Genomic DNA, 27,507 nt, shown 5'->3' with positions numbered 1-27,507 from the left:
ACAAAATCTATATCATAAGTATAATCCTAAATGGCACAAAGAACAAAGAATAGTTCAAAGTACAATTAACAACTGCTTTGTAAAGAAACAGATAATGAAAATTTCCTATTAATATATGTAGGATCCTAAAAATGGGTTCTAGACCCAATTTTCAACTTGTGGCAGATGGTTTTTCCCCACACCAACAAGCAATTCTCCGGACATCAGCTGGGTCCTACAATTCAACTCAATTCTAACACTATCTACCTGGAGATAGCATCAGATCCCACAGGTTAAGGGCTCAGTCCCACAAGACTGACACCGCCACCCCCAACTTCAGATGCCGATGGAAAGCCCAAAGGCTTCTAATGGACCGGCTGTAGATCGGAGGTTCCAAGGACCCCAGCCTTGGCTTCAATTAATTTGCTGGAGCGGCTCACAGAACTCAGAGAAACATTTTACTTACTAGATTACCGGTTTATTATAAAAGGATATGACTGAAGAACAGCTAGATGGAAGAGATGCACAGGGCAAGGTATGGGGAAAGGTGTGGAGCTTCTATGCCCTTTCTGAGCATACCACTCTCCCAGCACCTCCACGTATTCACCAACCTGGAAGTTCTCTGAACCTAGTCCTTTTGGGTTTTCTGGGAGGCTTCCTTAGCTAGACATGACTGATTGAATCATTGGCCATTGGCGATTGATTCAGCCTCTAGCCTTTCTCCCCTCCCCAGAGGTGTGCCAGGGTGGGGGAGTGGAGCTGAAAGTTCCAACACTCTAATTAAATGATTGATTCCCCTGGCCACCAGCCCCCAACCTCTGGTGCTTTCCAAAAGTCACCTCATTAACCTAACAAAAGACACCTTTATCATTCTTGTCACTTAAGGAAATCCCAAGGGTTTTAGCTCTGTGCTAGGAACTGTGGATGAAGACCAAATATATATTTCTTATTATAAATCACAAGATCACAGATCCATATGAAAAAAGTAATAAAACTTTACTGAGATATACAATAGAATTATTTAAATTAATGAATATAGTGTGTTTCTGGATAAGAGGACTAGAAATATGATGTCATAGGTAACTAGATGGACTAAGGAGTCAGACTCTTGTTTGGATCCCAGCTCTTCCATTTATTAACCTCTTAAACTTGGACCACGATTCATGGGAATACAGGAAGACGCAGACCATCGGGCCTTACAGAGGCAGGATGACGGCTTTTCAGGATCCAACACAGCTGTGGCCTCCAAGTTATCCAGAGCAGGGCCTCCCAAATGTTAGTGCATGTGCGACTCACCTGGGGATCTTGTCGGAATGCAGACTCTGATTGATTAAGTCTGGGACTTGGCCTGAGATTCTGCACTTCCAACAAGCTCGAGAGTTACTTGATTCTCTATTCTGGTGCTCTGCCGACATCATGGCTCTTTCTCTGTGTCTCTCCATGTATCTGTAGCTTCTGTCCCACTTCTAATTGCTTATGTCTTAATCACAAATTCCACAAGAGAAAAGATCGAATTGATTTATCTCAGGGTGGGGGAAATACGGGTACCTTTTTAAATACTCTTTGGTACCTTCTAAATATTCTTTAATGAGCTAGCATTACTTATATAGTCAAGAAAAAGATTTTATTCTCTGCTATTTGTAAGTGATAACATCACTTTGGCTGCCTATGTGCAATGTGGGCCAAAGTAAAGCCCTTCAGAAACCTACCCAGTTGGAGAGAAAAATACAGATTTGAGAAGTAGGGCAAAGAACCCGGGGCACGGAAGAACACATCCTGAGGACAAGCCAGCATCTCCAGAAGGAACTGGAGGACTCCAGAGGGGCGAGCAAACTGCATCCAAGCATGAAGAGCCCTGCTCCTCTGGACTGAGGAGATTTCCAACATTCTTGTACGCCCGTGGGGTCAACCCTGCACTGCAGCGTTGGGGGCTCACTTTGGAAGGGAGTGGGAGAGCTCTGTCACTCTGCCACTGCTTCTACCTTTAGACAAGCTCCCAGTGACTCTGCTGCCTGCCAACCATGGTCCCTCATCGTGTGAGCACAATTAAAAGGAGCAAGAGAGGCTTATCCGAGAGTGTACACTCTAGCTGAGAAGCTAGAATCAGCCTGTGGACAACTAAAACGCCTAATAAAATATTTCTGCAGCTTTGTACTCATTACTGGCTCAGGGCTTACCCTGCACAAGATGGTAGGCTTTACCAGCCTTAATTTTGCACTAAGTAACTTCATCAGAGAAACAAGTACCTAACACAATACAGTCGAGTGTAAATCAACTTACAGCCCTGCCATTCCGTGGAAAGCTCCAGGATTTGACTGAAAACTGCTTCATAAAATGGTCCAAAGACGCCCAGGGCTCTCGGTAGCTCAGAGCTGAAGGGCGGTTCCACTTTTGCTAGGCTTCTGATCTTGTTTCAGGAAAAGAAAGGCTCCTCAGCCTGGAGCCTTCCCCTCCCAGAAGGTCATTAGCCTTTAAAAGTGAAGCCATGTACCTGAGGGGTACTGTAGTATTAAACCAATTTGCTCTTTTCCAGTTTAACTTGAGGGGTGACTCAGGGGTCTCGAGCATTTGGGAGCTTGCTTTGCAGAAGAGAGAGAATGCCTTTGGGAGGTTGCAATCACTGAATGGCCGGCCCTCAGCAGCCACTGAAGCCCAGAAGTCAGGTTCCCCAGGGGTTTATTGGGAGTGACCCCTTTGTTTCTCTGAGGCTCCTGCTGCGAAGCCCTTTAGCTCTGTAAAGCCCTCTTGCTTTCTGTTCTTGCGGAGACGGATGTGAGCGAACCCAGGTTCCCACCTGCTCGTTTTGGCCAATTTGAATAAATCTCCATCTCCAGGCACCGAGGTCTCAGTGTTTGGCTTGCTGGGCATCGGGCACACGAATTTGAGATGAAGAGGTTTGGTATCAGTAGCAGCTGCAAAAGAAGCAGGAGGTAAGAGAGGACTGTGTTCTGGATTCATCGGACTGGGAAATCAGCTGATCCTGCCTCATATGGACCCCCACTGCCCATCCCCAGTTGACCTCAGGTACAAATTGCTCTTGCCTGAAGATTGGCCCTAAAGTCCTCCACTCATATTTCAGTCGGAAGGACAACACTTTAAATGCTGCCTTTTAAAAGGTTCTACTAGCTCAACCCGTTTCCCTGCTGGGGGCGCTCAGGGCACACATATGCTACTAGTAGCACTTTAAGAGCTGCTGAAGGTTTCAGGCAGGTAGGGCAGTGCTGAGGACCGAACAATATTTATCAATTCAGCACAGGAATCATTTATATCCCATGGTGTAGACATTATCTCATTGGGATTTGTGCCAATTGCTATGTATAGATATTTATAATTGATGCATATAAATAGTTTTCCATGTTGGTTTGTTTTGTTGACATTCCCACTTTATCCCTGAAAACCTTCAAACACCAGCTGTGCCTCTGATGTAATAAAGACTTTCTGCGGTGGCTTGAGACTATTTCCTTCCTTTTTCTATGCATTGTCACAGTGGTTCAGAGAAATCATAATAAAAAAAGGAGGAAAGTCAGTGTGCCTCTAGGAGGAAGGACAGAAGAAAAAATGCCCACACAGTGGCAAAGCTCAAGAGTGTCTTCAGGAAAATAGAAATTGTCTACTGGGTAATTTTTTAAATTTTCACTGAAGGTGTGAGATGCAAACTCCCTTGGCTGTTTCCCCCCTAACTCCTCAGTAAAGTATATGGTACTAACTAAGGATTTTGTGTGAATGGAATATTTAAGAGTATGTGAAGATTTGCTGCATTCCATGTTCTGGTGGATGTGAAGAAAGCACTCCCGGGCACAGGGGCTGGAAGATGGGGGCCCCTGGGTATGTTGCCCAGGTGGTGCACTGCTTGGTCCTCACATTGTAATACAGGTGAATGTCGCCCTCTAAGAACAACCTGCACAACCGTCTGTGGTGGCCCTAAATTAAGGGTCAGTTGATAAGTGGATTTGGTTTTTTATATCGACACATTTATAGAGCATCTCCTGTGGATGTGACTAAAATTTTCTTCTTGCCCTGGAGTTTCCTAAATGCTTAGGGAAGGTGAAATTAAATGCAAAGATAAAAATATAAGTTAGCATATGCTAAGTGTCACATGAGTGGTGCAGAAAACTCTTTTGAGTAACACCAGTCCTATAGGATGCTCTGTGAAAAGTGTCCTGCAGTCAATTAAATTGGGAAGCACTCATACCATGCCCCTTGCTTGGAGATTCTCCACCCATATTAGCATATTAAAGACTCTGGGGGAGGTCCTGCCACAGTAAAATCTGCATAGCTTTTGTTAACCCAGAGTTCCCCATTTATATGAACATGGAACCCATTTTTGTATAACACCAATTAAACATTCCAAGAAAATGAGGAGATGCTCTTGTAGAAGATCAACGCTGAGGATATAAGGAGGGAAGACATCACTCTGGGCTAGAATTGCTGCACTAGGGTGGCATTTCAGGGAGACAAAGCAGGGGCAGCAGAGCCTTGGGAGATAGGTAACATTCAGATGAGTGGCGCCAGGGAAGAGAATGTCCGAGAACCATGAGAGCAAGGCAGGAATGTAGGAAACACACATACACACACACACGGTGAGTATAGAGACCCTTGACCCATGACTTCGGGAAGGGGCTAAAGAAAACAAGTTGAAGAGGTAAGTAGGAACCAGATTTTGAGAGTCTTAAATGTCAGGCTACAGCTTTAACTTCATTCTGTCCATTGTGATAAATATTGAAAGTTTTTGCACGGAAAACTGCCATGTACCAAGCAATGTTTAAGGATGTTGGAGGAGAAAGACTGTATGTAGAAAGGAGACCAGTTAGGAGCCCAAGAACAAGGTGAGAAGAGCTGAACTAGGGCAGTGACTGCAATGAATAAATGAATGGAAAGTGAAGTGAGTGGATGTGAACGAGACTCAGAGAGAGAGGACTGACAGGTCACAGTGGCAGGGAGAGGAAAGGAGGGGATGGAATGACTCCAGTGGTGGCACCAGCAGCAGAAACAGGGAAATGGGAAGTCAAGTTGAGCTGAGAGGGGACAGGGCAAGTTTAAAGCTGGCTTTGTTTCAAGGTTAGTGAGTTAATATGCCGTCTGGGTACAATTGCCGTCTCCTATTCCTTCCTGCTCCCCATAGATGTGAGATTTGGCTGCAACTATTCTTTCTTTTGTGATACAGAGAATTACATGTGGTTTACCAGGTGTTAGTAGCTTCTTCCACACATTTAATTGGCTCAAATTGAAGTTATGTATAATCAAGTCAAAGCTGACTTTGACCAAGACCGAAGACATTCAGAATCCCCTCCTCTGATAAAACGCCCTTACCTTTCCCAGCAATAATAATATCCACCAGTTTTTGAGTACCCACTATGTGTTAGGCATGGGCCAGATGTCCTACATACCTTCTCTTTTCATTTTCACAACAACTATACAAGGAAGACTTTATTAACTCCATTTTTCTAAAGGAAACTCAATAAGCTTTGGTTAACTCAGAGTACCCAAATTTATTTGTACTGGAAATCTAAGGCTCAGAGAGGTAAAGTATATCATCCATGGTCACACAGCTGGGATTTGAAGCCATATTTGACAGACTCCAAGTCCTGTGCTATTTCCAGTACATTTCCTGACTCTTACTGAACATACTCATTGTCTCATCCTGATGTTCCCCTTCCTTTTAGACCATAATCTGCATTCTGGCTTCACTTATTTCAAGTATTTTATTTTCTAAATAGCATCTCAGAAATTAACCATCTCATACACATTTTTCAGTTCTCAGTCTGCCCGTCCTCAATCCTGCTTAATTCTTATCATCCAATTGTGTGCTTCTGGTCCAATAATGTCAGGTACTATTAAATAAAAGCTTATAACATTGGGGAGCAAATCCTTTGGAAGCTGGAGGATTTATCCAGCACCTAAAAAGTTAACTCAGGTGCCCAGGTAGGTGGTTTTGATGGCTGCCAGGCAAAAGCAGCTGAGGATGCTCAAAGAAGAACCCCAGTCAGATGCAAATGCATCCAGACCTGTTAAGAATCAGGCCAGGACTTGGGCACCAGTTTCAGCTGTGGACCAAAAGTGAAGCCAACTGAGTCCCCAGGGAACATTCCAGGGATCACATGAATACCTGAGAGTTAGCACCAGGGGATGAGCAGGGCTCAGTCTAGAAGAGCCTGGTGTGGCCATGGGTCATGCCATAGCATCCAAATAGAAACAGTGTAGGCTGCAAGAGGCAGCGGAAATAGGGTATTGGGCTTATTTTCTAAAGAGTGGCCTGTGGCTGCCCACCATGGTGAAACTCAATCGTGCAGCCTAAAACAAAGCATCAAAGGTTTATCTTCAGTGGCCTGGGCTGAGCCCTCACTGAAGTTGGCAATCTGTGCATCAGCTCTTGTTGACTCCCTGTTACATCTCCCACAGCAGTACCCTACATGCTTCAAGCCCAGCCTCTCACCTTTTCTCCACAACTCCAATATAATATAAACTTACTATGAATTTGGAGGCCGTTCTGTGTGAGAACCAATTTCCTCCCTCTCCACCTTAGCAAATTCCTCAGCATTTTCATTGATGTCCTTCCACCCCCTTCCCTCGCTTCTTGGAACTAACTCTTGTGACTCTGCTCCCGCTTCCTTCAGTGGTCCCTTCTCTTACCTGCCTTTTCACTGTCCTCCTCCCTTCGCTTCTTTCTATCCCCCGGGGCCCCCTTATCTTAAAGGGTCTACCTTCAAGCTTCTCTCCTGTTTAAGCTGTCACTCTTTTCCCTCATGCCTTCTCCGGTTTCTACTCCCTCAGCTCCATTCGTCATTAAACCCTTTGCCATTTGACTTCTGCTGAAATGTCTCTCTTCCAGTGAATCAGGGACCTGCTAGGGAGCCCTGGACCCCTCCACCACTTCCTCCCACCTGGGACTCTCTTCCATGATGCTCAGTCTCCTGGTTCCTCTCCTGTTGCTTCTTTGCTTTTTCTTTGGCTCCTCTTCCCACAGTTTGTAAGTGGACAAGTCGTAGGATTCTGGCCTGTCCTTCTTTCCTTAACTTTTGCTTTCTCTCTGAATGATGGTAGAAGCTTCCACTGTTAAGCCATATACTCTGCACAGTACCAGTCCAGTTCCACATCTCCAGCATGAACCTGCTGGGTTCCAGCTCTGCTCTTTCAGCTGGGGAAATAACCCCACTATCCTGATTGGGCCTCAAGGTGCCCATCATTCTCTGAATGTCCTCCCTCCCAACCTCAGATAATAATAATTATTAAGTTACTAATTAATAGGCACCTGCTATGTGCTATAGATCACCTACTTAATGCCGATGATATCTCAATGCAGCAAGTGTTTTTATTCCTCTTTTGTAAATGAGGAAACTGAAGTCAGTGACATAACTTGCCCGCATTCACGCAGCAGAGCTGGGACTCAGAGCCAGCTCTAACTGAATCAGCCTGTTAACTTTGATGCTTTGAGAATACTTTAAGATAGGAATTAAATGCATGGCAGCTGATGCTAGATTAATTGGGTTCCCACCCTGGCTCTGCCACTTGCTAGCTAGTGATTTCAAACCTGATCCTTAACCTTCTCTGTGCCTCAGTTTCCCAATTTCTGAAATGGGGATAATAATAATGCCCACCTCTCTGTGGTGTTCTGAAGGTGTTATGAAGTCTTAATGAATGCAAAGCACTTAGAACTGTGTCTGGCACACAGTGAGTGTAATGTAAGTGTTAGCTGTTATTCAGCATTGTCACTTCTTGTCACCCCTGTTTCTTTTTAATGAAGCGACCATTCTTGCACTGATTTTTGATTGCATCCACAACATCCTTTTAACAAATACTGTACATATTTTGGTGAAAACCAATATTTGGCTTTTCTACCTCACCATTGCTTATTACTTCTTGATTGGAAAAAAAGTAGAAGAGTGTCCTAACTGATCTACCTTCATATAATCTAATATTTCTCAAAATGTGTGCAAAGACCACGTGCATCAGAATCAATTGGAGGACTTGTTCCCAGTGTGAATATTTGGATCCCTACTTAGAGATATTGTTTCTGTGAGTCTGGAGTGAGGCCCAGTAATCTGAATTTTAACAGACTCTTCAAGTGATTTCGACGTATACAATTTTGAGGACTACAGCTGTTCAGCCTTCCTCCCTCTGCCCTCCACTGCTGTGTAGCTTATCTCAGTGGTTGATAAACCTGGCTGGATGTCAGAATAATCTGAGATCTTTCTAATTTAATTTTAATGTTCATCAAAACAAAATATACTCATAAGTTAAAAAGTCAAATACTACTACATGGCATGTAATTAAAAACCACAACCCTTGATCCATCCCTACTCTGTCTGGATTTCTACTTCCCATAGGCAACCATTTTTGGCTCTATTAGCAGTGTCTTTCTAGATTCTTAAAATGTGCATATACTGCTATTTCTTTTTTTTTTTTATAATTTTATTTATTTATTTATTTTTTCCCCAAAGCCCCAGTAGATAGTTGTATGTCATAGCTGCACATCCTTCTAGTTGCTGTGTGTGGGACGCGGCCTCAGCATGGCCTGAGAAGCGGTGCGTCGGTGCGCGCCCGGGGTCGAACCCGGGCTCCCAGCAGGGGAGCACGTGCACTTAACCGCTAAGCCACGGGGCCGGCCCTATACTGCCATTTCTTAATTTCCCCATTTTGGACATTATCTACATGCGTTCTGTTATAGCAGGTGAGGATGTAGCTCTCCTACCTCTACCTCTCTCTCCCACCCTCAGTATCCACACAGCCGCTCGCCCCTCCAGCCCTAACACTCTCCCATCTCTACCTCTTCTCCCTGGGGCGATGCCACGATCCTTGGTCCAAGCTTTATTTGAGTGGCCGCATCATGACAACCTTTTTTGTTTTCTCATGAGCCCTGGGGCCAGATGCTTGATTTGGGCCCCTGGTTGCCTTACTTCTAAACTTGCATCGGGCCAGTTACCTAATCTCTCTGTGCCTCACAAATCTCAGCTTTAAAATGGAGATGATAACAGCAGTACTTATCAAATAGGACTGTTGTGAGGAATAAATGATTTAATATGTGAAAAGCACTTAAAACAATAATTGGCACATAGTAAGTGATTAATAAATTTTCGGTATTTTTATTATGTTTATGACCTATAAATAATTAAGGCCTAAACTTTCCACTGGAAGCTTAAGGCTTTGTAATTTAGTCATTCATGCCAGGGAAAAATACCAGTTTTATTTCTATATCAGAGAGATCCCTTTTGGGGCCCCTCTCCTCCCACCCTAGTCTGGGTGACTGCTCCCAGGGACGGCCACATGGCTGATATCCTGGGACTCCCCTTCATTATTGTCGCAAGAATTCTCTTCACCTCTCCCCTAATCTCCTGCTAGGGATGGGGTACAAGATCAACCACCACAGACTCACAGCAGCCTGTGAGTTTAGAAGAATATCAGGAGGGAGTAAAGATAAAGGAAGGTGTTCAATCTGCCATATTTAAATGAAGCTGAGAAGCTCTTAAAGAATGAGGTTTCCGATGCCCCAGCAAAGACATTCTGGATCTACGAATTCACAGGTGGGGCTCGATAACTTGTATTTTTAAAGTTTCTCCGAGGTAATTTTGATGTAAAACAGAAAAGACCAGATTCCTAATAATGCAGCTCCCATCAGAGGCTCTAGAGTCGAGACTAAAATCCTGAAATCACTTTTCTTATCTTAGTTATTTGGAAGACTTCTTAAAAGAAAAGAGACAGGAGCAATAGGAGAGTTTGATGTTAGTGCCGTGAGTGGACTCTGACTCCTAGCGCCCCTGTGCACAGCAGAGTGGAACCCTGCATGGCCTTTTTGTGCCCTCCTCTCACCCTCCGGCGCTCTATCAGATGATGCTCCACTGCTGTTCATAGGGGTTTCATGGCCAATTTTTTTGGAAGTGGGTGGCCAGCTTCCTCTTCCTTGTCTGTATAATCTGGAAGCTCCGCTGAAACCTGTCCGCCATGGGTGAACCTGCTGGTATTGGAATACCAGTGGCAGAGCTTTCAGCATCACAGCAACACGCAGCTGCCACGGTATAACAACCAACAGATAGGTGGTGTGGTTCCCTGACCAAGAAACAAACCTGGGACTGTGGTGGTGACAGCGCCAAATCTTAACCAGTAGACCACTAACAGAAGAGTAAATCATTAGAAAAAGGTTAAATAGTCATAACCTTATAAGGAAGGGGAGAGCTGCAATTACCCTAAAAATTCTAGGGTGAGGGAAGCTATTGAATTTAACCACAATGCTTAGCTGTGAGCTTCCTTGCAAGCAAAGAGAAGAAAGGATTACATGAATGGATTAAGTGACTAGAAATTAAAAGAAGCACGCTAGGTCATCTGGAAAGAGGTCACTTTAACCACATGCCTGCTCACAAATTTTAGCATGTCTCATTTCTACCAAGTTGTTTGAATCCAAGACTTCCTTAAGTTGTGTCTGACTGCAGGCTCTCCTTCCAAACTTCTCTCCCACTAGTCCCCTGCCAAATGAGGTTGATTCTCTGAACATATGCAGATCTTTACTGTCTTTGTGCTTCTTCTTCCTCCTCCCCCGTGCCTACTAACTAAATAGTATCCATTTTTTCCTAACAGTTTCAAATGACCCCTCTCCCAAACTAGCAAAAATAATGGTAATAACATCAGATACTATTTACAAAGCTCCTATGTGCCAGGCACTGAGTGGTTCAGGTGTTAACTCATTTAACGTTTACCCTATAAGGCCAGTACCGATATCACCCATTGCACAGATAAGGAGATTGAGGCCTGGGGAGGTAACATAACTGGCCTGAGATCACAGTGGTAGGAAATGGTACAGCTGAGATTTCCTGGGTCTGATTCAAAACCTGTGCTTTCTTGCCTCTTTTATTTGAATTCTCTTAGGATTTTGTTTGTAATTCTATGTTGTCACTTATCTTCTGCTTCATGCTCTTGGCTATTTATACAATTATTCTCTCTCTATTAGTTGGAAAGCACCTTGAGTGCAGGCATAGTTTCTGATTTATCTTTGTATATTTCTCAGATGTTAGCATAATGGGTTTAAAAATATATATATATATATATAATAGGGTCCCAATAAATGCTTGTTGTAAAAATAAATGAATTTTGCTCCTTACACTGCTCATGAAGGAATGGAGAAGAGAAATGAGTAGGCAGCCATTTCTTTACTGATTTGTATTGTAATTGTGCACTAGATTTGATTCTAAACTGATTCAGCATCCTACCCCTTAGACCAGCAGCATCAACATCCCCTGGGAGCTTGTCAGAGATGAGAATCTCAGGCTCCACTCCAGACCTCCTGAATCAGAATCTGGATTTTAGCAAGATCCCCAGGTGATTCTTATGCACATTAAAGTTTGAGAAGCCCTGCTACAGACCTTTAATTTCCACTGCGGTCTTAGATTAGTGCTGGATCATCTTTAAAACGAAAAAATTAAGGAGTAGCTCCAGAATCCCCAAGGGTTCTGGGTTAAAAAATTTTCTGGACCTATGCATAGCTCCAAAACTGGCTTCATCAGGGAGAGCCTTGGAAGTTTCCTTTGAATCCTCAAAGTCTTTGACAAAATAAGAGCAGCTTCTGGCAACTGAACCTGTATTGATTGTTAGGGTGAGAAAATCAGAACTACCCTCTGTGGATTCTCCTTTGGCATCTGGGAGACCTTCCTCCTCCTCCTCCATCCTTGAGCATCTGCACTGATAGCCCATTAGTTATCTATCAAACATCTATTGAACACTGACAGGGCCCCAGTCACTGTGCTAGACACACAATGACATCAATAGGGGACTCTCAGATACAAACAAAACTGGTTTATGAGAATGGGCGATATTGAGCCCGAGTGAAATTGCAGATGTGAAGACAGGCTCTGTGGCATTTCCTTCTCCTTTCATTATCCCTCTTGGCAGGAACCCCACCTCTCTTCCAAAAGCTTAGCTCCTTGTGGCTGCTCCCTAGATTCCCTAAGCAGCCAGCATGTTAGGCGGACTCGCTGCATCAGGGCTCCGAAGACCCTTCCTGATGCTGCCACTGTCTGTCCTCAGTCAAATGGCTTTACCACAAGGGGTTTCAGCGGCCCCAGCTGTAAGTGAGGCGTTTTGCTGAGGTTGTCTGGAAGATCCTATCAACCGCTATCAGTGTATAAGGATCTTAAGCCCTGGAATAATTGTTTTAGACAGAACTTTTGAAATAAAGTAGTCTGAATGGTAGTACAATTGCCATTAAACTTAGGTTTCCAAAATATCTTACTCTTAAAAGCAGATCAACAGGTGAATAATGTGGCATTAATGGCACAAGTTCTCATTTTCCATAAATTTCTTTCTACTATTTTTAAGGTTACCCACCGTGAATAAATTGGCATTGCTCAGTCTATTATACAGAATAAAAGCATCCTCCTCTCTATTTTCCCGTTAATTAAACTCATTAGGAATCACTTTGGATAACTCCTTAAAAAAAGAAGTAAGATTAAGAACTTCACTTCTATTATACTTTTAGGCAAGGCAGAGCTTTTGTGAGGCTTTTAAAGGACAGAATGAAACAATGAAATGTATGCTACCAAGCTGAACACAACCCATATCAATACTTTATCATTTAGAGCAATGTTTCTCAACTGGAGACAATTTTGCCTCCCACCCCCCACCCCAGGAGACATTTGGTGATGTCTGGAGACCTTTTTGTTTGTCACAGCTTGGGAGAGGGGTGCCCATCTAGTGGGTAGGGGCAGGGATGCCCCACAACAGAGTTATCCAATCCAAAATGTTAATAGTGCCAACATAGAAGAACTCTGATTTTGACATACAGACAGGGTGGTTCAAACTTGTCTTCTAGTTTCTATACTGAAGTGCTTCATGGGTGTATGGACTGAGTTCTTGTTAAAAGCAAATAAAAATAAAAGTCACCACATGGAGCTTCTCTAGATTTCCTAGGGATAGAGTTGGTGGCATTCAGCTGATGGTAATGTAATCACCACTTCCGACTTTATTTTGGAGCTCAGAGCTTAATTATATACAACAGCACCTATGGTGAAAAAGAAAATTGCCTGATGGTACAAGAAATAATCACCCCCAAAAGTCCTGGAAAAGTTCTAACAACAAAAGTGGTAGCCAGTGGAAATCGAAGCAGGTAACTGTCACCCTGTTCCTAAAACAGCTGAACTCTCCTGGAGGCAACTGCCATCAGCATGCTTCGTCAAAAGGACCTTGTCAAGTAAAGGCTGTAATTGCCAACAGGTTTCCTGGGCAAGAGGGGGAGAGAAAGAGCTGAAAAATTTCCATCCCTCTGTGAATTGCTCTAACACAGAGCACAAAGGGGAGGAGGATGTGACAGCTTTGAAGCAGATGGTTGCTCTAGGTGAGCCAGGAATAGAGCGACCCTGCAGATGTTTAATGAGCCCAGAAGAGGACACCGCTCTGCTCCACTAGACGTAGACTGTTTTCACTAAGAATCCTTGACTTCGTATGCAAATGCTTTTGCAAGAGTAAGACATCTTGCAATTTCTTTTGGTTGCCTATAAATACATTGCAAAATGTACAGTTTTGTAGAATTACAGTCTGTTAGAAATATAAGGAGATAAAGAAATTAATGGTGAATCCTGTTTATTCCTGCATAGGACAGAAGAGAGATCTTGAAACATGGTGAGTGTATGAAACATCAGGGGCCTCTGAGTCAGTGAACGACAGGTATCTTCCCTTTCTTCCTCCACGATGGAAAATTCCCCAAATTATTTAGTGTTCCCTCAATGTTCCTCCAGTAGAGGATAAAGGATGGTAGGTAAGAAGCTAAGAATGAAGGGAATGTGTCTGGTGGGACAGAGTTTTGGGGAGAGGCATACACCAGGGGAAAAGACCAGACCCTGGAATGGCTTCCAGATGCTGATTTCCAAGGTTCCATGGTGAGTGGCCGGGGATGGGGGTACATAAGTCTCAGCCACCAGCCCCAATGCAACTCTGTCTAAATTAGAAAAGAGGCCCCTTCCTCAATACGCTTTTCTGCTGTCTTCCGGAAAATTATCATAATAATTATACATCTGCAATGACTCCTATGTCAAGGGCCCTCCCCAGAGCTGTGCAAAGCACAATCTGCAAAACCGTGAAGAAGGTGCTCTAGTGAAGATATCCATGGTCAGCAAAGGCTGAAATTTTGAAATCAGTGGTCCTAGTTCATTTCTAGTCAATGAGAGAAAGCTCTTTCTTCATTGAAGAATGCCAACTAACAAATTTAGGAGGAAGGATAGAACTAGAAAAAGCATCATTTTTTCAGTTCCCATTGAAATAATTTATGCCAGCAAGAATCATCAATGAATGCTAAAACTACTAGGTGAAAAGTCGTTGGAGAACAATATTTCTGAGTTCCACCCTACAAATTTATTTTCAAGAAACAAATCTTTTTTTCATTTAACTCTCACAATATATTTTTACTTATTCATACACTGCAATCATATACCGCTGTACTAATGTATTTCTAAAACATACATACAAAAGTTAAATCTAAAAGAGAGAAAAATAATTAGAAAAAGTAATTATAGATTTTCTTCTCACATCCCAAATTATTGTCTTTCATGCACAATTTGGAGAGCATTAATTTAGTCTATCTATTATTTTGTGCCTGGAGAAGATGCAAAAGACCAAGCATTTATCTGAGTGTTGAACTTATTGGCCAAAGCAGAGGAAATAAAAGGTAGGGTAGAACAACTTGAAAAGAGTCCAAGTCTTCCAAAAGCATCTCCTTCAAACCACCATGGAATGGTGAAGATTGATCTTTCTGCCTTAAAGACAACCCAATGTGTTACCATTTTTAGAGATGTCAGATTTGGTTATGATTTTTATGCTTTTCCCTCCATACCACATTTTTCCATATGTTGCTCATTTATACCATTTGCTTTGGGTTTTATGCCATTCTGTAGCATTTCCCCGTATGCCCTTTCCTGGGCTTTTACTTCTACTTCAAGCTGCCAGTTCACTTCAGAGCAATTTGTTACATTATCAAGACAGAGAAAGTGGGCCACTTTTCAAAGAATGGGATGGACAGAGGGGACCAGAGAAGGCATCTACAGGCTGTGATGTACTTAAGGAGTGAGAGATGAGTGTTTTGTTTTGTTTTTTGAAACATGTCTTTATAATGGAGGAATCTGGTGGTCACCACCTTAACCAAGTAACCACAGTTAGCATCACTAATCTCCTGAAGTGTTGTAAAATGAAGTACACAGCATCACCTACGAAACACACTTACCAAAAATGTTTAACTTGAATCTAATCTAGTCTTTATACCTAATATCCTTTTCATAGGAAATACAAGAGATAAAGAAATAAATTAACACCCAGAGGAAAGAGTCAGATAGATCCAGAGTATAGGTCCAGTCTCTGACAAAGTTGTTGTCAAAAGTAAAAATAATAACAAGTTAACCACTTTGTTGCCCCAAATTAAAGAACATACTATTAATATGTTTCTGCAGTTGTGATGGGTGAAGAAGGCAGAACCCATCTTGAAAAAATCTCCTGGCCAAAATGCTATACATCTTTAGATACTTGATCATCATTTTTCAGATTATTTTTTCTTTCCTCTACATTAATGAAAGGTCAAAATATATTTACTTTGTTAAAAATGTATATCAAATAATATAAAAGCTCATAATGAAAGACAGCCATTCCTTGTACTCATCACAACCCATCTCCCAGAAACAGCCACCTTTAACTCTTTTTGGCTTTTTGTTGTTGTTGTTGAGAAAGATTTGCCCTGAGCTAACATCTGTTGCCAATCTTCCTCTTCTCTCTCTTTTTTTTTTCCGCTTGAGGAAGATTAGCCCTGAGCTAACATCTGCACCAATCTTCCTCTATTTTGCACGTGCGTCGCCACCACAGCATAGCCCACGAGTGGTGTATGTCTGCGCCCGGGATCCGAACCTGTGAACCTGGGCCACCGAAGCAGTGCATGCCGAATTTAACCACTAGGCCATGGGGCTGGCCCCTTGGCTATTTTTTTTTAAGTACGTATTGTCATATCTCTGCCTTACTACAATTTCTCAGTTTGAGAACTTCTGTCATGACAAATGAAGATCTGGTTCTCTTACACTCCCATCTCATATCTCTATCCTCCAATATACTTACATCATCATTTTTAGTTAAATTAATAAAAACAATTGCATGAAAGTGTCACTGCAGAACCAAGTAGTGTCCTATGATTACACTTCTCTTTGAATGCCTTTTGGTTTCTCCTTGTCTTTCTAAGCATCTGTCATTTTTGTTGTGTTTTCCTTATAATAATCCTCCCTTTTTGTTGGTGATTTTTTGTTTATTCCTCGTTGTTTCTCAGAAGCACCACCATATTTATCTGGTGCCATTATTTTTTTCAGTGAGACCCTCACAGAGCCCTGTGCTGCTCCATCTTCTCCTGTAGATCTCTAGGCTTGCTTTATGGGCCCTCTGTCCTTTGAGGATCTCCTAAATTCCTGTCTTTCACTTTTGTAGTGTACTATCTTGTTTTGTACAGCATATTTTCTGGAAACTTCCTAGGATAGGAAAGAAACAAATTTTGAGGCTTTGCATGTCAGAAAAGGTCTTTATGTTACATTTGAATAGTAGTCTTGCTGAATGCAGACTAGGAGATGAGAAACTGTATCCCTTGAAGTTTGGAAGGCGTTGCTGTATTGTTAGGCATTGTTTAATTTTCAGATTGTTTGTCGCACAAGTTTAGAAATTTTTGATTTTTGTATATTGGTTTTGTATCCTGAAACGTTGCTGAACTTGTTTATTAGTTCTAATAGTTTTTTAGTGGATTCCTTACAATTATCTGTATATAAGATCATGTCATCTGCAATTAGAGATAGTTTTACTTCTTTTTTTCCAATATGGATGCCTTATATTTCTTTTTCTTGCCTAATTGCTCTGGCTAGAACCTCTAGTACAATGGTGAAGAGAAGTGGTGAGAGTGGATGCCCTTGTTCCTGATCTTAGAGGGAAAGCATCCAATTTTTCACCATTAGGTATTTAATTACGAAAGGCTGTTGCATTTTGCGAATGCTTTTCTTCTGTCTATTGAGATAATCTTGTGGTTTCGTTTTTTATTGATATGGTGTATTACACTAATTGATTTTTCAACGTTAATTCCTGGGATAAATCCCACTTGGTCATGGTGTGTAGTTCTTTTTATATGTATAACTCATTTTAATTATTTTTTTATATCTAAAATTTTTTATACGTTCGTATGTTTCTTTTTTGTGGGTGAGGAAGATTCACCCTGAGCTAACATCCATTGCCAATCTTCCTCTTTTTGCTTGAGGAAGATTTGCCCTGAGCTAACATCTGTGCCCATCTTCCTCTACTTTGTGTGTGGGTCACCACCACATCATGGCAGCCAATGAGTGGTGTAGGTCTGTGCCCAGGAACCAAACCTAGGCTGCCGAAGCAGAGTGTGCTGACCTTAACCACTGGGCCATGGGGCCAGCCCAGTATGTTTCTTTTTTATAGGCTTGATAGTATTTTGTTGAGGATTTTTACATCAGTATTCATAAGAGATATTTGTTTGTAATTTTCTCCTATTGTTTTTGTCTGGTTTTGGTATCAGTGTAATACCAGCCTCAGAAATGAGCCGGAAAGTGATGTCCTGCCCCTCTTGGGAATGTAGCCCTCTGACCCGAACTAGGGGGAGAGGAAGCCCTGTGTTCTTGGCTGCACCTGTCTGAAATGGAGTTTCTATCTTTCTGAACTGGGAGAGGGGAGGAAGTGGGTCTTGGTTCAAATACTGAAGATTCTTGTCGTTCTTATAAAGTTGTGGTGTTTTTTGTTTGTTTTTTGTTTTTTTCAATAAATGTGTCTTCAATTGCTCTATGCCCTTAGGATAACCTCCAGAGATTTTAAATGGTTGTTTTTTGAAAATAATTTTCACAAGTTTTGCTGAGCAGCAGGTCTGTGGAGCCCTTTACATTGTCACATCAGAAGCCAGAAGTGGAACTCCAATTGTCTTCCCTTCTTATTGCCTCTAAGCGTCTTTTTTGTTGTTGTTGTTATCTGGATTTCTCTATTTAATATTGGAGGACTTCCTTAAATGTCTTGTGATCTCTGATTGTCCATTCATAGTTAAAATTGAGGCACTAAAAAGCTGATTGCTTTGCAGAAGGGCAAGGGCAGAACTGGGGAGACCAATGTGAGTCAATTACAGAATTTATCTCTAAGTTACTGGGCAAACTATGGATTCAGGATAGAATATAAAACAAAGCAAGAAATCAGAAGTCTGGAGGATGGGTAAGTGTGCTAATTACCTCATCTTTCCTAGTTGGAGCAAATCAATACTGTCTAAATTGGAAAAACACAGCTCTTTTCCCCACCCCCAGCATTCTCCCTAACACTCTCCAAACTTGAATAATTTCAATAACTATTTTGTTTTTAAAGTTTAGAAAGATCTTTTAGGAATCACTGTCTTATAAAGAAACATTAACCTGAGGTTCAGTAATTCCTTTAATTTCCTTCTGGTTAAGTTAAAACAAAATCAGATTAAACTTTTTTTTCTTAAAAAATATCATGCACAGTATTATCTATCTTTATAAAATAATTTCTATTGATATCTGTTTCTCTCTCTATCTACATTGCTTATATAGCTACCAAATTTCTATCTCTATATATAGAAAGAAGTCTGTCACAATGTTTACCAATTACTAATGCTGCTTATTTCTCAGTGGTAGGAATTGATGTGCTTCATTACTTTCCTCTTTTTAATTTTTTTGTATTGATTGATGTTTTAAATAATAAGCATGCATCATTAAAAAAAAAGGTCAGTCCTGGCCCCGTGGCTTAGCGGTTAAGTGTGCGCACTCCACCGCTGGCGGCCCGGGTTCGGATCCCGGGCGCGCACAGACGCACCGCTTCTCCGGCCATGCTGAGGCCGCGTCCCACATACAGCAACTAGAAGGATGTGCAGCTGTGACATACAACTATCTACTGGGGCTTTGGGGAGAGAAAAAAAAGGAGGAGGATTGGCAATAGATGTTAGCTCAGAGCCGGTCTCCCTCAGCAAAAAGAGGAGGATTAGCATGGATGTTAGCTCAGGGCTGATCTTCCTCACACACAGAAAAAAACAAATAAAATAAAAAATAAATTAAAAAAAAGGTCAATACAATGGAAAAGCAAAACGCAACCCACTCACAGAGCCAATCAAGCAGACAATCAGGGCTGGGCCTCAGGTGGGAAAAGTGAGGAGCCTCCGGTGCAGAACTGAGGCAGGCCCTCCCTCACAGGGTCACGTAAGCGCCCCCTCAGCTCCTCACTTGCCTCCCCGCAGGCCTGGACACTTCTGCCAACAACACCAGAAGCACTGGCAGATCAATGTAGGTGAAGACTGGTGTGTTTGGAATTCTGGGTGGATGAGTAAACCATACTCGCCCTTTCTTATAAATGATCTCTTAGGATTTTCTAATAGTCTGCAAAAGAAATCATAGGCTTTTACACTTTAAAAGTTAACTGATCAGACACTCTGAAACTAACCAACACCTAGTCTTCCCATTTCTTTCCTCTCCCTCAATTCAACATGAGCGAGTCTGTTGCAGGCTCTGGCCACAGACGGGCACAGAAGGGGCGTGCTGCTGTCAGTCCCAACATCTTCCTTTCCTGATCACCCTAGCACAATACCTTCCTTTGTCTTTTCAGCCCATTTTCCTGCTTTACTGTCTTCCTAGCCATTATCACACTGCGAACGTATGCAGACTTTATGTATGTGGTTTTATTTTGTATATTATGGGTTGAGTGCCTGTCTTGCCTCATTAGAACATATCTCTGAAATGCTACCCTGGTGGAAGTGTGATGGTGCACAATAGGTTTCCCTAGTATTTGCTGAATGGAGAGAGAATGAGTTCATTGTACATTCATTGAATGACTGTGGACCTGATGCTGTTAGGACAATACGAAGATGAATAAAATGCCCAATCTTTGCTCCCTACAGAGAGAGTCCACATGCCAGCCTCCCTCGCTGCCTCCGCTCCCAGCAGTGCTCATTTGCCTCACACAATCATTATCTCACAAACACATACCTTTTGTCTTTATCCCCCTTTTCCTTCTCTCATATTCTCTGTTTCTTTTTGTTTTTTCTGCCTTCAACTCTTGCCCAATTATTGCAGGGAAATATTTTTTCCTCCCTTAAAAAAATAGTCTGACTAATGAGCACAAAAAATAGTAATTACATATTTATTAAGAGAAAGTCAAATTTGAAGAGAAAACAGGGTAACAATAGTATTATTCATTGGGAACATCTATGAAGTGTTTGCTCTATACCTGACTCTCTGCCAAGCAACTGATGCATGGCCTCATTTAATCAGTGCAGATAAGGAAACAACAACGGCAGCAAGAAGTAACTTGTCAGGTCCCAGAGCCAATAACTGGTCTGAATCCATGTCACTCTTATTCCAGAGCCTGAACCCTCCCAAGGGGAACAGAGAGTCTGTGCTCTTCATTCTAATGGAACCCCTTTGTGGGGTTTGCCCTCTATCCCCTTCCCACACTACAGGCTGCTCTCTTCATGTTCCCACAGTGCTCTGCTCATTCCCTCCTTCAGCTCTTATCACATAAAATGTTAGGTATGTGTCTGAAAGGTTCAGCTGGTACGTTATCACTCATTACCAATGTTATGAAGTATGTGCTCTCCTTATTCATCGCAACTAGATTTGTAATAGAAGCAGGAGCTTCATATATATACTAGAGTTCAAAACCTGGCATCTGTTGCTTACTAGCAGTATAAAGTTGGACAAATTATTTAATCCTTCAGAACCTTAGGTTACTGATGTGTCATGTGGGGATGATGATGCCAGTGTTACAGGGTCTGAGAACAACCTAACGTGGATCTGTGAGGTGCCAGCATAGAGCCTCACATAACACAGCTGCTCAGCAAGCTCTCTTCTCTTCATCTCTCTCCTGTTCAGTCCCCTGCTTACCCTGATTCTGACTCTTCTGCTACACCTTATATATCATTTTAGCTACGTTGTGTGTTAACTGTTATGGTTTGAATTAGTTATCTATTACTGCACAACAAATTCCCCCAAACTTAGCAGCTTAAAACAATAAATATTCATTATCTCAAAGTTTCTGTGGGTCACGGATCTGGGATCAGCTTAGCCGGCTGGTTCTGGTTCAGTCTCTCATGAGGCTGCAGTCAAGACATCAGCTGGACCTGCAGTCATCTCAAGCCTCAACTAGGGTAGAATCTACTTCCAAGCTCACTCAGGTGGCTGGTGACATGCTTCAGGAGATCTGCGTCTAAGCTTACTCATTGGGCCTCTCCACAGGGGTGTCTCAGGCCACGGCAGCTGGCTTCCCCCAGGACAAGCAATCCAAGAGAGAGTGAGAGAGTGCGCCCAAGATGGAAGCTATAGTCTTTTTATAATCGAATCTTGGAGGTGACATCCTATCACTTTTGCTGTATTTTTATTCAATAGAAGCAATTCAATAAGTCCAGCCAACACTTGAGAGGAAGGAATGATACAAGGGCATGAATATCAAGATGTGGAGATCATTGGGGCCATATGAGAGTCTGCCTACCACATGGTTTAAGTAGTCTTACAGAGCTAGCCTGGGGATTGTGAAATGTTCAATTGTATTTCATGACTTTTATAAAATAGTTAGTCCTGTCTTTAGATAAGGGACTTACACACTTTGGGAACAAAAACATTGCTAAGCAGGGTAACTGGCTGTACCAGCAGAGCTTCAACATACTCCACAAAATAATAATAACAATAATGACTTCTTTTGCCTAGTCTTACAAGTTATCACACCATCTGTAACTTTCGATTCCCACTCTATGCATAATTACACTTTTCCTCTGAGTCGGTTTGTTTCTTAAGAACCATTTCCCCTTTGGCTGTATCCTTGGTACATTTTCCACTTCCTCCTCTTTGATCTATACACACACACACTCACGCACACTCCAGCTTCCTTCCTCAGGGAGTGCCAAGATCAGGTAGGTAGTCACGGTGAAATATAAATCCCTCTCCCAGCCCACATTTGGAGGGCAACTTGTTTATTATTCCCAACTAAGTCACAGTATGCTCCAGCCACTTCCCCAGGTGGAGTGTCTTGCCTCTGGATGATCTTGGCTCCTTTTTCCCCTTTCTCCCGCTGGGTGCCCTTAGTCATGGCACTGCCTGCTTGCATTAGCCTCCCAAGAGGGGATGACATAGGTCAAATTTGATATATGTATCCTTTCAGGTTTAAAGGAAAGATTATATAAATACAAAAACATGTATGATGTAACTAGTAAAACATATCATAAATATTAAAGTATTATAAATATTAAAATTTTATTGTCTAAATATTAAAACATGTATTTTATAGAAATATTATCTGCTTGGAGATTAAAAAGGCAGATCCAACAACGGAGGTTTGACATTTTGTGTTCTTCCATTTCTATGAATTACTGAGAGTCTATTTTATTAGAGATGGTATTTAATTATTGGGTTATCTGATTGCCAATCACTCTACTAAACTTAACAATTTCTGCTTTTGAAGCATACTTTCTCAGTAAAGTAGAGAGAAATGAGGAGCAGGATGAATAGATCAAGAAAGGGATATGAGAGGCTCTGGACAGCTGAACATTCTAAGGCAAATAGATTTGATGATGATGGTTACATGGGGAAGGGGGAGAGAAAAAGTGATATTGGAAAAATTGAGATGCGCTGGCTGTGAACTGTGAAAGAGAAAACGTATACAAAAATGAAAACTGATAGGATCATTTACTTATGATGGACTTGGTGTCATTTACTCTTGCTAAAAGGTATAGTGAGAGAACATTTTGAGGAAGAAGAATCATAGACCTTTTAGAGTTGTCAGAGACCTTATATACTGTCATCATATCTGCCCTGGTTAGAGATGAGAAACTGAGGCACAGAAGAGGTGAATCTTCTGAGGTCCAATGCTATTTTGTTGAAGAGCCAGCAATGTAGATTTACAAAATAATACAATTATTATTTTATTAATAACTGTACTTTATGGTTTAGAAGAGAATTGGTTTAAGTTTTTACTTATAAAGGTGAAATTTCTTATTTTTTATATGGCTTAAAACATTAAAAAATCTGAAATAAGCCTGTCAAGTGAAATTTCCTTATATTCTATGTGTATATGGATTTTAGCAAGTTGTGATTTTAATGTGAATTTTCCCCAATTCTTGTTACACAGCATGTCTAAGAGAGATTAAAACTGGTGAGGATTCATGTTCTGATTGGCTCAGGACTTTCAAAGAGTTGTGTCTTCACAGCTGCTTGTCTGCTCAACTGTTCTCAAACAATATAATATATTCAAGACTAATACAGTTATACTTAGCTTTGTATATTAGATATGTACCTACAAAATTGTATGCAACTTAATTTTTGGGTAAATAAAATTCAATTTCAATGCATTAAAATAATGATCCATTTAAACCCTGCAGTAAATCCTTTTGGCAAAGCAACAAAACCTGAGACAGCAGGAATCATCTCCCCATTGAAATTTGCTACAATACTAGGTATCCTCATGCTTGATTTTCTTAAAACAGGACATACCTGTGGTATTGTCTTCCTATAAATTGACTCAGCTTATCCCAATGATAGATTTATAATAATATCAGATACTGATATTTAATTTTTACCTCATTCCAGGCACTAATAGAATTAATGAAAAGAAATGTATTTGTTTACAAGTTACTCACATATTAAGAAAATAAAATTTTTACAAATTGATGCTCTTAGAAAACGTTTCTCCCTTGTGCTTTGTGGCGAAGAAACAGGAAATAAAGAAGATTTTTTAGTGGACCCAGTAATGGAAAATAGTAAGAATAAGTTGGAATTGAGGAGACTTCTTAGTGGTTCCTGAAGTAAAGAAATATAATTGAATAAAATCTAAGATTGACTTAAAAAATATATATAGGTATTACCTTCATTATTGTTTTCTAAAAATATAATTGGGAAATGAAGAATAAGCTATCTGGTACTCTAGAACAGTTAAAAAAATTTTTTGTAAGTGTCAGTCTGGAAGTTCACAGTTTTCTTTTTTTCCTTTAAGAAAGCTTTATTGGAATTCCAGCCTAAGATGGCAACATAGGAGGCTCTTGAACTCACCTCCTCCCCAAGAAATCTACAGCTACACACCAAGTAATTTCCTCTTTAAAAAATCCAGAAACTAGCTGAGTGACTCCTACATATTGGGCAAACAAGAAAATACCACATTGAAATGGGTCTTGGCACACCCTCAATTTCTGGGAGCCATGAAGAAAAAAGAAGGTGGCTTGGACAATCATAAAAATCTGAGAGACAACCAAGAGCTCAGGCCAGCCTGAATGATAAGGTTAAACTATTACATGAGACCGTTCTGTCAAGACTGAGAAAAGTGGCTGTTTTACCTAATGCACAGAAATCAGCACAGAGAGTCAAGGAAAATGAAGAAACAGAGGAATATATTCCAAACAAAAGACAAAACTCCAGAAACAGAACTTAATGAAATGAAGATAAATGATTTGCCTGATAAATAATTCAAAATAATGGTCAGAAATATGCTTATTGAGGTCAAGAAAGCAATGCATGAACAAAGAGAGAATTTCAACAAACAGATAGAAACTATAAGAAAGTATCAAAAATATACCACAGAACTGAAGAATACAATACCTGAACTGAGAAATTCAATAGAGGGGTTCAACAGAAGACTAGATGAAGCTGAAGAAAGGATCAAAAAACTAGAGGACAGGGCGGTGGAATTAATCCAATCAGAGGAGTTAGAAAAAGAAAAAAGAATGAAGATAGCTTATGGGACTTACGAGAAAACATCAAGTGGACCAACATTCACATTATAGGAATCCCAGAAGGAGAAGAGAGAAGGAGGCAGAAAACCTATTTGAAGAAATAATGGCTGAAAATTTCCCTAGCCTGGGGAAGGAAACAGACATCAAGATCCAGGAAGCCCAGAGAGTTCCAAAAAAATAAATCCCAAAAGACCCATACCAAGACACATTATAATTAAATTGTTAAAAGTTAAAGACAAGGAAAGAATCTTGAAAGCAGCAAGAGAAAAATACCCACTTGTTACATACAAGGGAACCCCATAAGACTAACATCAGAATTTTCAGGAGAAACTTTGCAAGCCAGAGGGAGTGGCCTGATATATTCAAAGTGCTGAAAGAAAAAAACTGTAATCAAGAATACTCTACCTGGTAAAGTTGTCCTTCAGAAATGAAGGAGAGATAAAGAGATTTCCAGACAAGCAAAAGATGAAGGAGTACATCACCATTAGACCAGCCTTACAAGAAATGTTAAAGGGACTTCTTTAAGTTGAAACAAAATAGTGCTAATTAGTAACAGGAAAACATATGAAAGTATAAATATCACTGGTAAAGGTTAATATATAGTTAAATTCAGAATAATCTAATGTTGTAATGGTGGTAGTTAATCACTTATAAATCTAGTGTGAAAGTTAAAAGACAAAAGTATTAAAAATAACTATAATAATTTGTTAAGGGATATACAAGATAAAAAGACGATATTGTAACATCGAAAACAAAAAATGTAGGGGATGGAGAGTAAAAATGTGGCATTTTAGAATGTATTCAAAGTTAAGTTGTTATCAGTTTAAAATACACTGTTATAAATATAAGATGTTTTATGTAAGCCTCATAGTAGCCACAAAGCAAAAAGCTATAGTAGTTACACAAAAGATAAAGAAAAAGGAGTCTAAGTGTACCACTACAGAAAAATCATCAAATCACAAAGGAAGAGAGCAAGAGAAGAAGAAAAGAACAAAGGAATTACAAAACAGCCAGAAAACAATGAACAAAATGGCAATAGTAGTCCATACCTATCAAAAATTACTTTAAGTGTAAATGGACTAAATTCTCTAATCAAAAGACATAAAGTGGCTCTGTGGATAAAAAACAAGACCCAACTATAAGCTGCTTACAGGAGACTCACTTCACCTTTAAGGATACACACAGACTGAAAGTGAAAGGATGGAAAAAGACATTCCATGCAAATGGAAACCAAAAAAAGCAGGGGTAGCTATACTTATATCAAACAAAATAGACTTTAAGACAAAGACTGTAATAAGAAAACAAGGTCATTATATAATGATAAAGGAGTCAATCCAACAAGAGGATATGACATTTGTAAATATTTATGCACCCAACATAGGAGCACCTATGTTTTAAATATAAAAAGCAAATATTAACAGATCTAATGGGAGACATACACAGCAATACAATAATTATAGGGGACTTCAATACATTTAACAGTGGGTAGATCATCTAGACAATCAATAAGGAAACATTAGACTTAAACTACATGTTAGATTAGATGGACTTAGGCATCTACAGAACATCCTATCCAAAAGCAGCAGAACACACATTCTTCTCAAGTGAACATGGAATATTCTCCAGTTTTGATCATACATTAGGTCACAAAACAAGTCTTAATAAATTTAAGAAGATTGAAATTATAGCAGCATCTTTTCTTACCACAGTGGTATGACAGTAGAAATCAATTACGAAAAAAACCCCTAGAAAATTCACAAATATGTGGAGATTAAACAACATGCTACTGAACATATAATGGGTCAAAGAAGAAATCAAAAGAAAATTAAAAAATTACTTGAGACAAATGAAAATGGAAATACAACATACCAGAACATAAGGGATGCAGCAAACGCAGTTCTATGAAGGATGTTCATAGTAATAAATGCCTACACTAAGGAAAAAGAAAGATCTTAAACAAACAACCTAACTTTACACCTCAAGGAATTAGAAAAAGAAGAACAGACAAAGCCCAAAGTTAGTAGAAGGAAGGAAATAATAAAGATCAGAGCAGAAATAAATGAAATAGAGACTAAAAACACAGTAGAAAAGATCAATGAAACTAAGAGCTGGCTTTTTTAAATGATAAACAAAATAGACAAATCTTTAGCTATATTCACCAAGAAAAAAAGAGAGAGGACTCAAATAAATAAAATTATAAATGAAAAAGGAGGCACTACAATTGATACCACAGAAATAAAAAGGATCCTAAGAGACTACTGTGAATAATTATACATCAAAAAATTGGACAACTTAGACAAAATGGGTAAATTCCTAGAAACATACAACCTACCAAGACTGAATCATGAAGAAATAGAAAATGTTGACAGACAAACTACTAGTAAGGAGATTGAGTTAGTAATCAAAAACTTGTCAACAAAGAAAAGTCCAGGACTACATGGCTTCATTGGTGAATTCTACCAAACGTTTAAAGAAGAATTAATACCAATCTTTCTGAAACTTTTCCAAAAAATTGAAGAGTAAAACTCATTTTACAAGACCAGCAATACCCTGATACCAAAACCAGACAAGGACGCTACAAGAAATGAAAACTACCGGCCAATATCCCTGATGAACATAGATGCAAAAAACCTCAACTAAATATTAGCAAACCAAATTCAACAATGCATTAAAAGGATCATACACCATAATTAAGTGGGATTTACTCCATGGATGCAAGGACACTTCAACATCTGCAAGTCAATCAATGTGATACACCACATTAACAAAATGAAGGATAAAAAAATCATATGATTATCTCAATAGATGTAGAAAAAGCATTT

The sequence above is a fragment of the Diceros bicornis genome, chromosome 14, assembly GCF_020826845.1.
Source record: "Diceros bicornis minor isolate mBicDic1 chromosome 14, mDicBic1.mat.cur, whole genome shotgun sequence".
Taxonomy (NCBI): Eukaryota; Metazoa; Chordata; class Mammalia; order Perissodactyla; family Rhinocerotidae; genus Diceros; species Diceros bicornis.
This window is presented reverse-complemented; position numbering follows the sequence as displayed.